The following is a 15618-nucleotide window of genomic DNA, read 5'->3' on the forward strand; positions in this document are numbered from 1 at the left end:
TCGTAGTGAAGTGCACTCACTTCTTCCGGTTGTCTCTCAGGCCATCTCCATCCCGGGCCCGAGCACCTATAAACGCGACCGCTCGAGCGTAAAAGCGAACATAGCGGTTTCTGTGTCTGTTCAAAAGACATAGTGATGCCAGTCCTGACGAACTAGTCATCGCCAACGCGATGTCGACTCTTCGGTCAAGTGGTGCCGAAGCACAGGGGCCCCTTCGCGCATTGTCACACTATCATTAACTTTTAATTATTTTTAAAAACGTAATAAATAAATAAAATATAATACAGTAGAATCCCGAAAACCCGGCGCTCGATAACCCGGCAGTCAGGATAACTCGGCCACACCTTAGCAGGGCGAAAAAACCCCTAGTTAATTTTCATTATAGACAGCTTTATGCCTCATAAAGTATTTTTCTGAGGTCTGTCTTATCAGGTAAATTACTGTACACTGTGTATTCATTAATTTTCATTTTCATGTAGTAAAGGCTCTAGGCCTTCATAAAGAACGTACTTTTCCTTTGTTTAAAGGTATTTGAGCAGTTTATTCTCTGTTGTATTCTCAAGCAAACAATACATACAAGTACAGTACAGTATTTTCTGAGGAAACACTCGTACTTATTCATTTTTAACCCCATTCCCGATAACCCGGCATTTTCACAAACTCGGCCACCCTTCGGTCCACATTAGACAGAGTTTTCGGGACTCTACTGTAATATATAAATATATAGCCTAAATATTTTAATCACTTTTCTACTAGAATCATTTTCTATCTTTTTTAACAGTGGTTCTTCTCTATACTTGAAAGACTGTAGTGTAAATTTTGCCGAAATGTATTTAATTTCTTTCATTTCAAATATTCTAAAATATCTAAACAATAAAAGCACTTTTTACTTACAAATTATGAGAACACATTTTCATTTATTTTTAAAATTGTTTTGTTACATTAATATATTAATTAAAATGTTTCTTTCATAATATATTTTACTTTATCTTCAGTCGAAGGAATGATCACTCGATATAGTACAGTATTTACTTTCTTCCATCATAATGGATACAAATTCGAACTGACCTAAATAGCTTTTCATAAATAATTTCGGGATTATACTCATTCATCATCCGTACTAGCAGAGTCTATCGTTTTAAAGTTCACTGCCATTGATGCGAGTTGAACACATGGCTAATTACGAGTAACCCATGAGTGTTAGTGATCAGGCAGAACTTCAACAATTTATATCCCTTTGGATATTATATTTTCAAAAGGCCTGGTACCGAGATCCCTAACAATTTTCAAATGTTTTGAATCGAACTAAAACTATAAATTTTTTATATTTAAAATAATTTAAATTTTTAATTACAGAATTCATTTTAATTCCGTAGAATATTATTCTCACATTATTTTAAAATACAAATTTAATATATTTATATTAATGTAAACAATTTATAAGTTTTTTTTACATATAAATAATTATTTATATGTATTCATTTATAAATTCATATATAAAACTTCACAAACCATTTTTTCAAATAATAGTTTATATTAAATGTTAGCTTATATTTCATTATATTCATATTTAACTTGTATTTTAAAAAAAACTAATGTCGGTAGTAAGTAAACGAAGTTATATATTCCTTGATTCACTTCTTTAATATCAGTAATATAAAATATTTATTTGTGTTTTCAACTCTTTTCATCCTATGGGTACCAAAAAGGGAATTTTCCGTACCCATCGTGGTATAAAAAAAGGCCCTCTTAGTGCCCACTTCTCTTGGACATGAAAAAATCCAAGTCTACAAGGCATTGTTGACTTGGTTTTTCATAATCAAGCCCACAATGCGGAAATCAGATGGTCAGGTCTCAACCTATCGAAACAGACCATCTCCGAAAAATTCCTGGGGTTTCTTGGCCTGACTTAATCCCGGAACTCCAGAACGATGGGATGACACCTTAATTATCTCGGCCATCCGGTTGTCTAAATATTTATTCATAAGTTCAATTCAGTACATATGATCGCTTGATTTGTACACAATACTGATATATATTAACCTGCATTATTCTATATTAAGTAGAATTTTTTTTACTGTATTCTAGCAGCTTTATTAAACAGCACTGTATGTAATTCTTAATACAATTTTAATGCTAATTTTATACTATTTTATTACAATTATATTCTAATTGCAAAAATTTTTAAACTTTTAGAGTCTAAACATCGTCTGTATTAGAATTGAAAGCACTAGATGAGAAAAATCTATTTATATGTGTAAGAATTAAAAATAGAGCCTAGCAAATGACACAATCGGTTATTTGAAAAAGTTTCATGGCAAGTCCAAAATCTGCATGTTCTGTCCTTAGAAATAACCCAATTTTACTTTGCTCGTTAATCGAATAAAAAATGCTTCAAATTTAAAGACAGTGATTTAAAAAAAAAATAGAAAAAGTCACTTGTATTTATAAAATCAATGTTTAATTTGTTGTAAATCTAATATATAAATAAATAAATGTAGTCTACAACTGTGAATGGTAATAGCAAAAATAATTATCGTCTAGGCAATTAAACAATAACAAACGGATAACACGGAAATTCATTGCAATTAAATTGTACTAGATTTTGAAGTTCGGTTTTAAAGGTCAAAATTGTACAGACTTATACGTTATACAAAATAAAATATCGATCGAAAAATAGTTTTTTGATAACCTGACATCTCTAGTTTTGTTTGTCATGGTCGAAAATAAGATGAGTTCCAGACTAGACTATTTGATTTTCAAGGAATGGATGTTAGAACCATAAATAATAACAAAATATCTCAATATAATTTTCCAAAAGTTGCAAAAAACAGCAATTAAATTTTAAATATACAAAAATTGACAAACTATTTTACATATATTATAATTATGTTTCTATTTTATTTTATGTAAATCAATTACAATTACATACAGTATATAAATGAATGCTGAATTGAACATTAAATATTATTACTTTTTTTTAAACTAAAAATAAAACTAAACTTATATTTCTATAAAATATAAATATGCTCAAATAAATATTTTTTAAATTTAAATTAATAGAATCTACGGGGAGAAAAACGTAGCCCAGATCTATAGCATAGCCCCTTTACAAATGCAAGCGAAACTTTTTCGTGCCCTGATATTTTCGGTAGTACAGCCTTCAAGACAATCTTACATACTTAATATTCATTAAAACTTTTTATCACAAAATTTATAAGAATAACGATAATAATTCATTAATTTCAAAACAAAAGAAAATAAAATATTATCGCATAACGCATGTATTTCAGAAAAAGTAAACTAATTAAAGTTGTTTTTAATTTTTAAGGATTGATTGGATAAGGCGATGGAACACGTGGGCAATCTGCCAAGAGGGTCAAAGGGAAGTACAGTACCTCCCGGAAAGATCTTGTACGGGAAACTAACTCCTAATTAGGTGTTACAAACTCGAAGAAAACCCGGAAAACTTCTCGTTGGACCCGTTGATGAGATATGAACCCGCGACCAATCGTCGTTGTGAAATGTAAACATATGTAAACACGGTTTCTAGAAAACACTAGTTTATTGAATCTTTTAATTAATAGTATATGACCACGATACATCATTAAAAACTGATATATAATACATAATTTAAATTAATATGATACCGAAACATTCAAATTTGGCATAAACATCTGGTATGTGATACAATGAAAAAATGAAAAAAAATGAAAAATATCTTTAAAACTTTCTATTTAATCAAAATAAATTAATTCTTTAACAATTTCTTTGTTTGATTCGTCTTTATCAATAAAAAATAATGTTTAACTCATTGAATATTTACAAAAGAAAAAAATAAATAAAGGAAAGAGAGAATATGTTTGAATGAGTGATTAAGGAAAACAAAATCTTGTTAGCGATCCTTAGAAAATTTGAAATATTTGAAAGCATTCGAAGTAAACTATAACCTAGACATTAATTATCTAGTGAGGAAATAATTGACTAAATTTCTGAAGCAATCATTAAGAATTCTTTTACAATATATTCTAAATTTAGACATAGTTAAAAGGAATATTCCACGCAAATTAACATTGGCTCTTTCTTTCTTTCTTTTTTTTTACATTCCATAAATTTATGAAAACTTTTCCATTAAAACAATCTTTAAAATATAAAAACTTCTAAATGTAAATCGCAGATTACTACTCATTTTAGCTTTTAACAACTCTCAAAAGTACAAATTCTATCATTGGAATTGTGATCGCTGTCACGTATATTTCAATATGAAGAATGAAGATTGAAAATCGACAAACTGAACACTATTAATAAAGTTCTTTGATTTTGATCCTAATACAATTTCTAAACATTATGATTCTAAATGCAATATAATATAATGAAAATTGAAGTATAATATCGAAATAATCCTTTAATCAGAATATTTTAATACTGTACTAGCAGACGTGCGGCACATTACGCCCTTAATATTTATACTACATAATATAATTTGTATTAAATTTTTTCATATTTTAATATGGATTGTATTTGTTTTTGTTACAGTTAAATAATTATAAGGATCTTTAGGAATCAGTATATGGATCTTCCATAAATTATGTAACGCATATCCTAGATTGACTCCTTTAATTGTACTAAGGAATAATATACAGCACAAGGTACTGTATTGTATCTCGCGTTATTTTATTATTTACGTAGTGTCCTGAGCAGTACGGTTTTGTATACAACTCTTCTAAAACAAAAATGAATCATTCCATTATCCAAGGGCTGAGATCCTAGCATTACGCAACGTTTTTGTAAACATCCCAACCCCTCCTTTGTAACGCATCGTAACGATCATCCGCATATCAACCCATTCATATCTGCGTTACGTAATTTATGAACAACACTATGTTTACAAAACAAAGAATAATTTTAAATTAATTGCGTTGATTGGCTATGCGCAAGTCGTATACTTGGAATAAAAATTATAAAAAAATTTTAATTAAAAAAATTTTCAAAAAGCAAAATCGAAGCGCACTATAACGGAACCATATATGCTGCCATTATTATCATCCGAAATAGAAATTATTTTTGTCTGAAACGACTATAAACACTAAAGTAACTATGAAAATATTTAACAAATATATAACTACTCTCAAAATATATGCAGATTACGATAAACTTTTAAGCCAAAATGTGCTGAAAGTACTTTAAATCTTCAATTAAATCTTGGAAAGGCGAGAGAAATAATGGCGAAACTTTCGGTTTGTTGTTTGCCTATCGGCAAACTACAGATTACGTGTCATAGATGAAACTCTGATTTGGTTGGCTACGTTTGATATTTTTGAAATTTATTCCTGTATTTAAGTTTTACGTTTTATTCGAGTCCTTTTTAATGAGCATTTCAATTGTGATTAACAGTGTCACAGTGCTCTTTTAAATGTTGATAAATTTTTCTTCTTAACTTAAATTTTATTTCAATATTGCATTGCATAAAATTCTTAGATTTAAGGAATAATTCCTTAAATTAAAAACATGAGAAAAACTAATTAACAATATTAATCAATCAAATTAACAATTATTAAGAATAAATAATATTAATCAATCGAAAACTCTGTAAAGACATTTTATGCCTATTGAGTTAGAGATAGAAATATTAAAATATTTTATATTTTCATTTAGCACGAAGTTATTCATGTAGTGTCTTCAAATGTCCACAACTATTATTTAAATTTAAAATGCTTTTATTTGAAATCTAACATTTTATTTTATTGATTGTTTAAATTGCTTATTTTGACAAAAATTCCGTAGCTACAAAATATATGTAAATTCAAAATCTTAAAAACATGGGTGAATAGCATTTCAACAGAAAAGTCTTTGATCAAAATATTAAAAAAAAAAATGTTTGGAAAAATGCAATTTCAGCAAAATCTGTTCTTTATTGATTACAGAGTAACTTAATTATTATTTGATTTGTAATCATTTCTCTATTGGTAATCGTAAATATCTGTAATTTTCGATTCTATAAAAATTGGATTGAATTGAATTGATGGAATAAGGAAACGCAACACTTGGGCTATCTACCAAATAAGGAATGCCTCCAGGGAGGAGTTTTAATATGAAATAGTCCTCTGGTAGGTATTTGACACGTGAAAAAACCCGAAAAACTGCACATAGCCCTTTGATGAAGCGCGAACCATGTTTAGTGGTTTTATCCACTCGGTTCTATAAAATGATCAATAAGAAATAATATCATGTCGATAAATGTATATACAATATATTTAATTATGCATATTACACATTGTTCAATACAGGATATTCTCTAGATACGATGAATAAACTATAAAAATTCAGATATATTAGTGAAAATATGTGAATTCATGCTAAAAAATATCATTACGAAGATGTCATTTACAGAATAAAATGGTTGGATGAGTTCTTACCAATTGATGAAATGTGCAAAGTTACGATTGCCAAAATTAAATTAAGCGTTCTATTAGACTGTTTTACAGAAAATTAAAAGCATTGGCATTGTTGTTTGTTTGTTGTTGTTGAGGGGCTTGCCCGAAACGTGCTGCATTGTTGAGGGGCTTTATGCCCGAAACGTGCTGTCGTCACGTATCAACTAAAATGATGGAAATAAAGCCAAGTGTTTATTTATAACTCAAATGCGAGTTCGAAGTCCAGCATTTGCATTTTTAAATCAAGGTTAGTTATATGGATTGTCTGCTTCTAAAATTGAAGATGTGTTGGCAGAGTAAAAGCAGATTTAGGTAATAAAATACGTTTATAAGATTTTTATCTTATGTTCGTAAACGGATTCACTTAAAGATATGCCTCATTGGGTAGCTTCACTACATATTGACAATCTGAAGAAATGTCTTATTTCGCACGACGAGATCATCTGATTTATCTCCTTAATAAAGAATCAGATCCATCTGAAATGCATGATATAATATACTATGAAACATTGGTGTCGATTTGTGTGAGTAAGAAAAATTTCTCGGGGTTTAACTGGTTAAAGCATTTTATAGAATAAACAATATTTCGATCACTTAATTAAATAATAACATATCTAATTTTTAAATTTTTGTTTGTTAATGTGTTTACATCTGAAATGAAAACATCATTATTATTGTTTTGTCATGCAATTCTGTATGACAAAATAATCATTCGTATTGTAATCATTGTTAGAAATATTTTAAAATATATATTTAAAAGAATTTGTCTTGTATCCTTACGTCGAATTTATTCGTAAATTTTAATGTACTGCAAGCATTTCAATAGCATGCTATACAGAATTGGTTTCAATAGTTAATGTTTAAGGATGAAATTTTTCTTTCCACCTTGTGGAAAGGGTGGAAGATCCATTCGGCCAGGCCACAATGATTAGCCTCTGCTGGATGATGAGGGACAAGGCGATATATCCAAGACTGACCGTCCAAATACTATCCTGGATCCTCCAGAACGGTAGGTGACTCTTTAACCTCCTCTGCCATCCGGCCAGGTTTAAATATTTTGGATATATAATTCATATTTCAAATTATTTATGTGATTACTGATAAAAAACTCATGCTTCAATTACAAGAAGTACTCTGTTTCAATTACTTTCCGGTATAGATGTTATTTTCATTTTTGTGAAAAAAATACTTTAATGAATTAAATGCCATTGACTGACTGCCATAACATTTACGCTTATTTACTTTCCTATTAGGTTAATAAACTCTTTAAAAGCTTGTATTCACATGATTATTTGTAAGAATTAAATAAACAAATACACAATGAATAAAATATTTCAAAACATCAAGGAAAAAAATTAAGATATATTTCTTTTAAAATCGGAGAGAGAAATAGTGGCATTCATTTAAACTATTTAATGTTGGCATATTATTTCATTTAAATGGTATAATATGCCATTAAAAGTGGTAAATATAATTGTATATATAATAAATTTATTAATTAAAAATTGGTAAATGCAACTCTTAGAAACTGTAAAAAGAAATTAATAATAAATATTTGCTGATTGGATGTCATATGATATTATATACAAATAAATATATTTATAAATATATGTTTTATTAAGTGAAAGATTTATGAAATGTANAGCTTATAATTGGATATAATTTATTAATTTTTAAGTATATTTTTTAACGGTTTTCTAAATTATTAACGAAATTATAAAATCAAAACTTTCGTTTTTATTAATGGCATGCTAGTTTAATTAAAATTCTTTGTATGATAAACATGTTTTTGTTACGTTTAAAAATATAAGTTATTAAATAAATTAACCTTTTGATAAAATCGATGAAATGTTTACTAAATGTTAAGAGGTATTTGTTCTTTAGATTTAAAAAATAAAATCAAATAAAAAATTATTTTAAAAAACTCTTAAGAAACGTGAAAACTAAATACATTTTTTCGATAGACAAGCATATGTAGGTGCAGCTTTTAAAAGAAAATTCGGTTTAAATGTTACATATTTTCTGGCATTATTTAAAAATTTTAATAATTGATCGTGTAATTCAATTTCATACAAATAATTTCAATTAAGTACAAAAAAGTACGTAAAAGTTTTATATCTAAAATAGCTGTTTAGTTATATTTATTTAATCAAACTTCACTTATTTTCTAGACGAAATGAGAAATGAGGAATAATATTAGAATGTAGAGGGATAACCAATGGAATCACTATACATCTACATTATAATCGTGGATATAAATTTGCCAGACTATAGAGACAGACATCAAAAGAGCTAAACTATAATGGATTCTATATATCTTTCTAATTCTCTTAGCAATTAATATAAGTCTGGTAGCATTAAAAATAACAAATATACATTCTCTACATATTTCACTTCTATTTATATTCTCTCAGTTTAAATATATCAAAATTTCTTTTTATTGTTATCTGAAGTTGTACGAAGATATAATTAAGAATTTCAAGTATTTAAACTTACAAATATATAAATTTTTATATCATCATTTCAGAATTCGTACCTGAGTAATTGTCAAAATTTCACCTAAAATATTTTAATAATTATAAAAGAGTTTAAAGTCCTTAAAGTTGTGTATAAAATTGTACAATAATTCAGAATAATTAAGTATTTTAATAAAGACAATAGTTTATTCTTATCAAAGAAAATATTATACAGCTACGTGCTTCTATTTTACTCATAAAAGCCAACCGTATATTTAATTAGGGTAATTTACAAGTTCAGTTTTTCATTTTACATTGCAGCATTTGATTTTAATCAGATATTCTTTATGATTTCTAAGTAAATAAAATAAAGTATATGTGGTAGATTTCAGCATTAAATATACATAGTTAATGTTTTCATTCTGTTGCTTTCGAAATATTTTTTTATATGTTTAATTAACTGTAATTTCATTTCTGTTTATCGTAAGAGCATAGCAAATTCAATTAACGATTGAACAAATGTTGACTTGCTTAGGAATTTGTTACTTGTATTTCACTCATTCTCTTATCGAATGTACTTTATTATTTTTAATCCATTTGAAATGTATGTTTGTTTATTACACTGCAGAAAAGATTAAATTTATTGAAAATTTATATAAATATTTGTTATTACCGTCTAACATTGAGGAAAAACAAAAAGATCTTACCTAATATCTGTGAAACTAGTAATTTTCTTATTTGTTCTTAAAATAAAATGAAAGTTTAATTTAATTTTAGCTATGTAATCTTTTCTTATCCTGAATTATTTATCAATTAACATGCTATTACCTGGAATATTTGCTATAAAAACAATGTTTGGATTAAAATTTTTATTATTTATGTAGTAATTTTATTGTTCATAAATATGTTAATAGAAAAATATCGCAACCGTCATAACGATATTCTTACCTGATAGTTTTTATTGCTATTAAATTGTAAGTTATAGAAAATACAAATTTCTCTGGAATTAGAATTCTAAATAAATATTTGCATGTACTTTTTAGAATTCTGTTTAGTGTACAAAATAAGAGTTTTGTACTTTTTTAATTAATTAATTAATTTAATTTTCTTAACTAATTCTTTTGGTTATAAAGTATCATTACTAAGAACACAAATTTATTAGCTTTATTTAATTAATTAGAATAAAAATTTGAAATTATTCTTTTAACTCTTTAAATCAGATATTTAACTAAAATTAAATATTTTTATTTTCTAAAATGTACTTTGTTATTTCGATAAACAAAAACTATTACGTTTGTACTTTCTAATGATTGTTAATATAAATAAAATTTACGTACTCATTAAAATGCTAATTACCCTTTCTACCTTAAAACTAATAAGCGTATATTATAATATTTAATCAAATAATAATCATGTTTTAATTAGTTTTCGAAAATGTAGAATATACAAATATATTGTATACTAAGTTAAAAGATTAACTTATCTTTTAAAACCTAATTAATTATATAATAATTTAATTATTTATTTATTTATTAGCTTTTTCTGTTCTGTAGACACTTTGAGGGCCTTTTTTCCTATACCTATTGTGGGTTCGACCAGGCCCTTAATGGGGACAATAGATAGTGGGGGATGGGCCCGACATATCCAGGACTTGCTGCCCATGGAGTGACTCGCCTAGATGCAACTCGGACCTCCCAAAACAATAGGCTAACGCCTTAACCGTCTCGTCCATTCAGCGGTCTATATTTGCTATTACTGTATAACATGGTTGATGCTCTTAAATCTTGTTCCTATATAAAAATTGTGAGTTAAGCAATATATTGCTTTATTTTTAAAACGTATTCATGCAAAATTACATGTTTTAATGTGCAGAAAAAATTAGGCAATTAATTTAATTCAATACAGCTTATAATTGGATATAATTTATTAATTTTTAAGTATATTTTTTAACGGTTTTCTAAATTATTAACGAAATTATAAAATCAAAACTTTCGTTTTTATTAATGGCATGCTAGTTTAATTAAAATTCTTTGTATGATAAACATGTTTTTGTTACGTTTAAAAATATAAGCATATATAAGTATATTAAAAAACAATCTTTTCTATAAACATGCAGTAAATTCTTTTTCTTCATTGATTGCCAAATAAATAACAAGATTAGACGTTTTTAACGTACAAAGAATACATAATCTACTTAAAATTTAATTTGTTTTCAATTTTTAAAGTAATATGAAATTATATTTACACGAGCATTTAATTAAATCATTAAAAGAAATGAAGTTTTACTGAATAGTATTGCGATAGAATTCAGATTGGTTTTGTAACTAAGCACGAATCATAAAGTGGAAACATTATATTCTAACGACATCCATTTATTCAAGGATATTATGGTAATCAGAAGCTTTAGTCCAACATCACCGCATGCATTGCATTCTGATCAATTGGAAACATTTCAATCTATAGTACACAAGGGAACGACTGATAACTACTATGTAATCACGTGACTTCAGGCCATATTTTAATAATCTATTATTAAATTAAATAACAGAATAGAAAATTTCCAAATTGTCTAAAACTTCGTAACTTTATTAAGCATAGTTTAATTGAAACTTTTATAAACGGATGTGTAATGGAATGAATATGTGTCGAAAATTATTAAACGAGGTAATTAAAATTTTAAAATACAATAAACTTATATTATAAATAAATTATATTCCAGGGAAAAAAATTACATTTCTGTACACAATTTCAAAATAAACGAGGTTAGTTACTAAATCTAGAGAATTTGAAAAATCTGAAATAATGGAGGAAGTCATCAGAATTGCATTAATGCCTAAGCTAATATTGGTTCTCGTTTTAACTCGAAATAAAAATATTATCAAACATTATCTCCTTTAGTTTTGGCATTCATAATTTTTTATAATTTTTTCTCTCTTTTTTAAATATTTTTAGTTAAAAATACATTTTACATACGTAAAAAAGTATATGTAAACCNTATTTGATCTATTTATTCGAGGATGAGCATTTAAAAGTCAATATCTCATTTAAATAATCCATATAAATCATTCATATTTAAACTCATATGAAATCAAATAATAATAAATAAGGAAATATTTCTTTTTAAAAAAATAACCCAATCGGACTTTATGATTCTTATTCGTCACATAAAGAGATGTTAATCGCCGCTGTCGTATTTGATGCAACTTTATTGATTTCCTAGGTTAAAGGTCATAATTTGTATGGCATGAACCTGAAGGTAGTCGATAAATGCATAAATTATGAAGGTACTACTAACCATTCGATATATAGAAATCTCGTAATTGTCCACTCTATCACGAATATTTATTTTTGTAGAAAATAAGAATGGAAATCTTTTAAATTAAAAATACTGATAACATTATTGAATTGTTCTCAAGAGGACTTGGAAAATTGTTTAAAAAATTCAAGTGTGAAAATTAAAAATAGAAATCAATCTTTAAAGATTTTAAAAAAAACACATATATTTCTTTAGTTTCTTAAGAAATTAATCTTTATTCTAAAAATATCGACTGATACTAAAAGAAAAAAAACTTAATTCATTATTAGATAAATCTAGAATTTTATTTATTAACTGAACACTGTACAAATAAGAGAAAATCTGTAGATTCTCATTGAATATTATACGATATTACAAACCGATTTATAATATTAATATTTAAATATTAGTGATTTAATTAATTTATTATACCAATGGCTAAAACCAACTTTTGTAATAATGTCTATAAAATGTTTATAATCAAAAATGATGATAATAATAAAATTGTTTGGAATGGATTTACATTCGTTACAATTTACGTGATGAAAAATGATTTACGTCAAAAGCAAACTTTTCTCTTACAAATGTATTTATAAAAGCAATTATAATTTTGCAATTATTCGCATCATTTCATTGAAATATTGCTCTAATTAAACAGAGAAAACCACCCTAAACAACAACAATCACGTGATAAAATGTCATTCGAGAACTACAAAAACATAAATATTTTATGCACCATATATCTTTATTTTCGTTGTCATAAATGTCTATGATCATTTTTCAAAATATAACTAGATTCCAAACTATCTTCAACAAATCTTTTTGAAAGTGCACACCTACTTTATTATAAACTATTATTAATAATAATAATAATAATAAATATCCTCGGATAATATCCGTATCAACAAGAATAAAAATATAAATCACAAAAGCTTACTTTACACTCAATTGTATACATAAAATTTCAATAAAACTAATACGATTATAAGTGCGTATGTATAATTATTATTTTTATAAATTTTATCAAATAAAAATAAAAGAAGCAATTGTTTATAAAATGCAAAAGAATAAAAGTAATCATAACTTCTTTCATGTTGCTTCTTACAAAAACCAGTAACAGCTGCAGGAATTGAAAGTTGGAAAGAAATGATCTGAAACATTTTCTTCTCCTACATGACGTCATGAAGACAGGTATGGTGGAATTATTGATGGGAGAATTGTATAAGCAACAATGAAAGAAGACAACCAGTATTGGACTATTGTTCTGAACAGAGAAAGAAATCTATCCAAAACATCTGAACTTTTTTAAACACTGTCAAAGCTAAACTTTAAACTTTTTTATAAAATTTTATGTTTCGAACTATACTAAAATATAATATAAAGAAGACAGTTTGAAATCTTGTAAATAAATAAATAAATATAAACTAAAAAAAATCATCATTTTGCAACGTGCAGCTATAAATTTACAATTAAGAATTCAAAACTTTTTAACATTTTATTAGAAATATTTCAGATAAATTGCGGATGTTTAAAATCTTTCTGTAATTCGATATTTTAATTAATGTATTTCAAATAAATAAGTAACGAAATACTAAATTAATATTGTGTAAACAAATCTAGAATATAGTTATAAAAAACTATTTTAATGATAATTTTGGCTATAAAAATACGTGTTTTATTTTTAATAGCTTGAAAATAAAAATGATATAACATTACTCATCATAACTGAAATTATTATAATTACCTGACATTTACATAGAACAGATTTGTTATACACAAGTATTAAATATAAAATTTAGTAATAAAAAGTCAATATTCCGTGACACTACGCGATAACAATGTTCAAGCATGATGAAGCTTTTTATTACGATCCGTATCACGAACATTATTAAGCTTTAGAAAGAAATAACATTACTTTCCTCATTTCGGGCAAGATTCTCACTATTAAGTTATGAATAAAATAATATTTTATAAAACAAAATTTAATATATTTACTCTTCACGCCATCTGTTAGCATTATTCAGTACTAAAAGTATTTTTCTGACAAAAATATATCAATTTTTTATTCGATTCCAGCATTAAATATATAAAATAATATATATAACCTCCATAAAAAAATTATCTTTCCTCTAAAAATCGATCATTATAAGTAATTACTTCTTACAGGAAAAATATTTAATATTTTAAATCGTTCATATGTTATAGTAACGCATGAAAAATTTCTTACCAGAATAAATTAGCCAATATAAAAACAGTTATAAAACTTACCCTGAATGTGTATTTCTATGATGGCTAATAGGTTCTAAAGGTATAACGTGATATACTTTCTTCCTAGCTCCTTTAAAATTTGTGTGCATGTTGAAAATTCTAAAAACCTAAGCCATTTTATAAATTAACTACCGTATTAACTTTAAATCATTTCTTTAATCCGGATTTTTCGATTGCCTCTTCAACATCTGTAATGTACAGTAATTTAATTTATATTATTACCATATAAAAATAAATGTCATCAGTGCAAGAAAAAAATAACCTATTTGATTATTTTTTTCATTGTTATTTCATAAAAGTAACCATGAATATGTATAAACGAAATGGAATTTATCATCAAAAACTGATAGAAATGTAAAGGTAAAAATCTATATGTCTATATATATATTGTATACGTTTATGTATATGTGTGTATATACACACACATACACACCTTAAATAACGTATAAGAGTTTGCTATATATTCTCGTTCAATTTCCACCATTTACGAGCATCTTCATCAATGTATGCATTGTTCCTGTTAAATATGTATTACACATTCTTCTATCTATGAAATAAAGCCATAAACTTTTAACAATTGCTTTACACAATAGTTTCAATACTAAAAAATGTTAAATAGCCAAAATTTTCATAAATTTATTAAAATAATTTCTATTTTAAAATGATTTTTCCGTATACATGTCACGACGAATTAAATAAATAAATAAATTTACTACTTATGATTTATTCTTTAAATCTCTATAATTTTTTTATTTTTGATTAAAATGAGAGTGGAAAAAATACAACGAATAACGTTACTGCTTTGAAATTTTTCATAATTTGTAATGATAATTCTTGTAAATGCCTTTTTAATTATACATCTCATAGCATGAACCGAGTACTTTATCAATCTAATTATTTCATGTTTAATCAATATGTAAATATAAATTTCTTTATGAGTAAGTAAATGCTTATACAACAGTTAATTTAAGTGCTGTATTATCGTCATTACTTTTAATAATAATTAAATTTAGTAATGTATTGTAAATTAAATATTGTATTTAAAATTTAAGTTTCGATTAGTGATTATATAAATCAAAATAAAGTATCATATAAATTACTATAATACATAAAATTTCAATAAAACTAATACGATTATAAGTGCGTATGTATAATTATTATTTTT

This window comes from Centruroides sculpturatus, unplaced genomic scaffold (genome assembly GCF_000671375.1).
Source record: "Centruroides sculpturatus isolate CEXI.00-Female unplaced genomic scaffold, Cexi_2.0 scaffold354, whole genome shotgun sequence".
NCBI lineage: Eukaryota > Metazoa > Arthropoda > Arachnida > Scorpiones > Buthidae > Centruroides > Centruroides sculpturatus.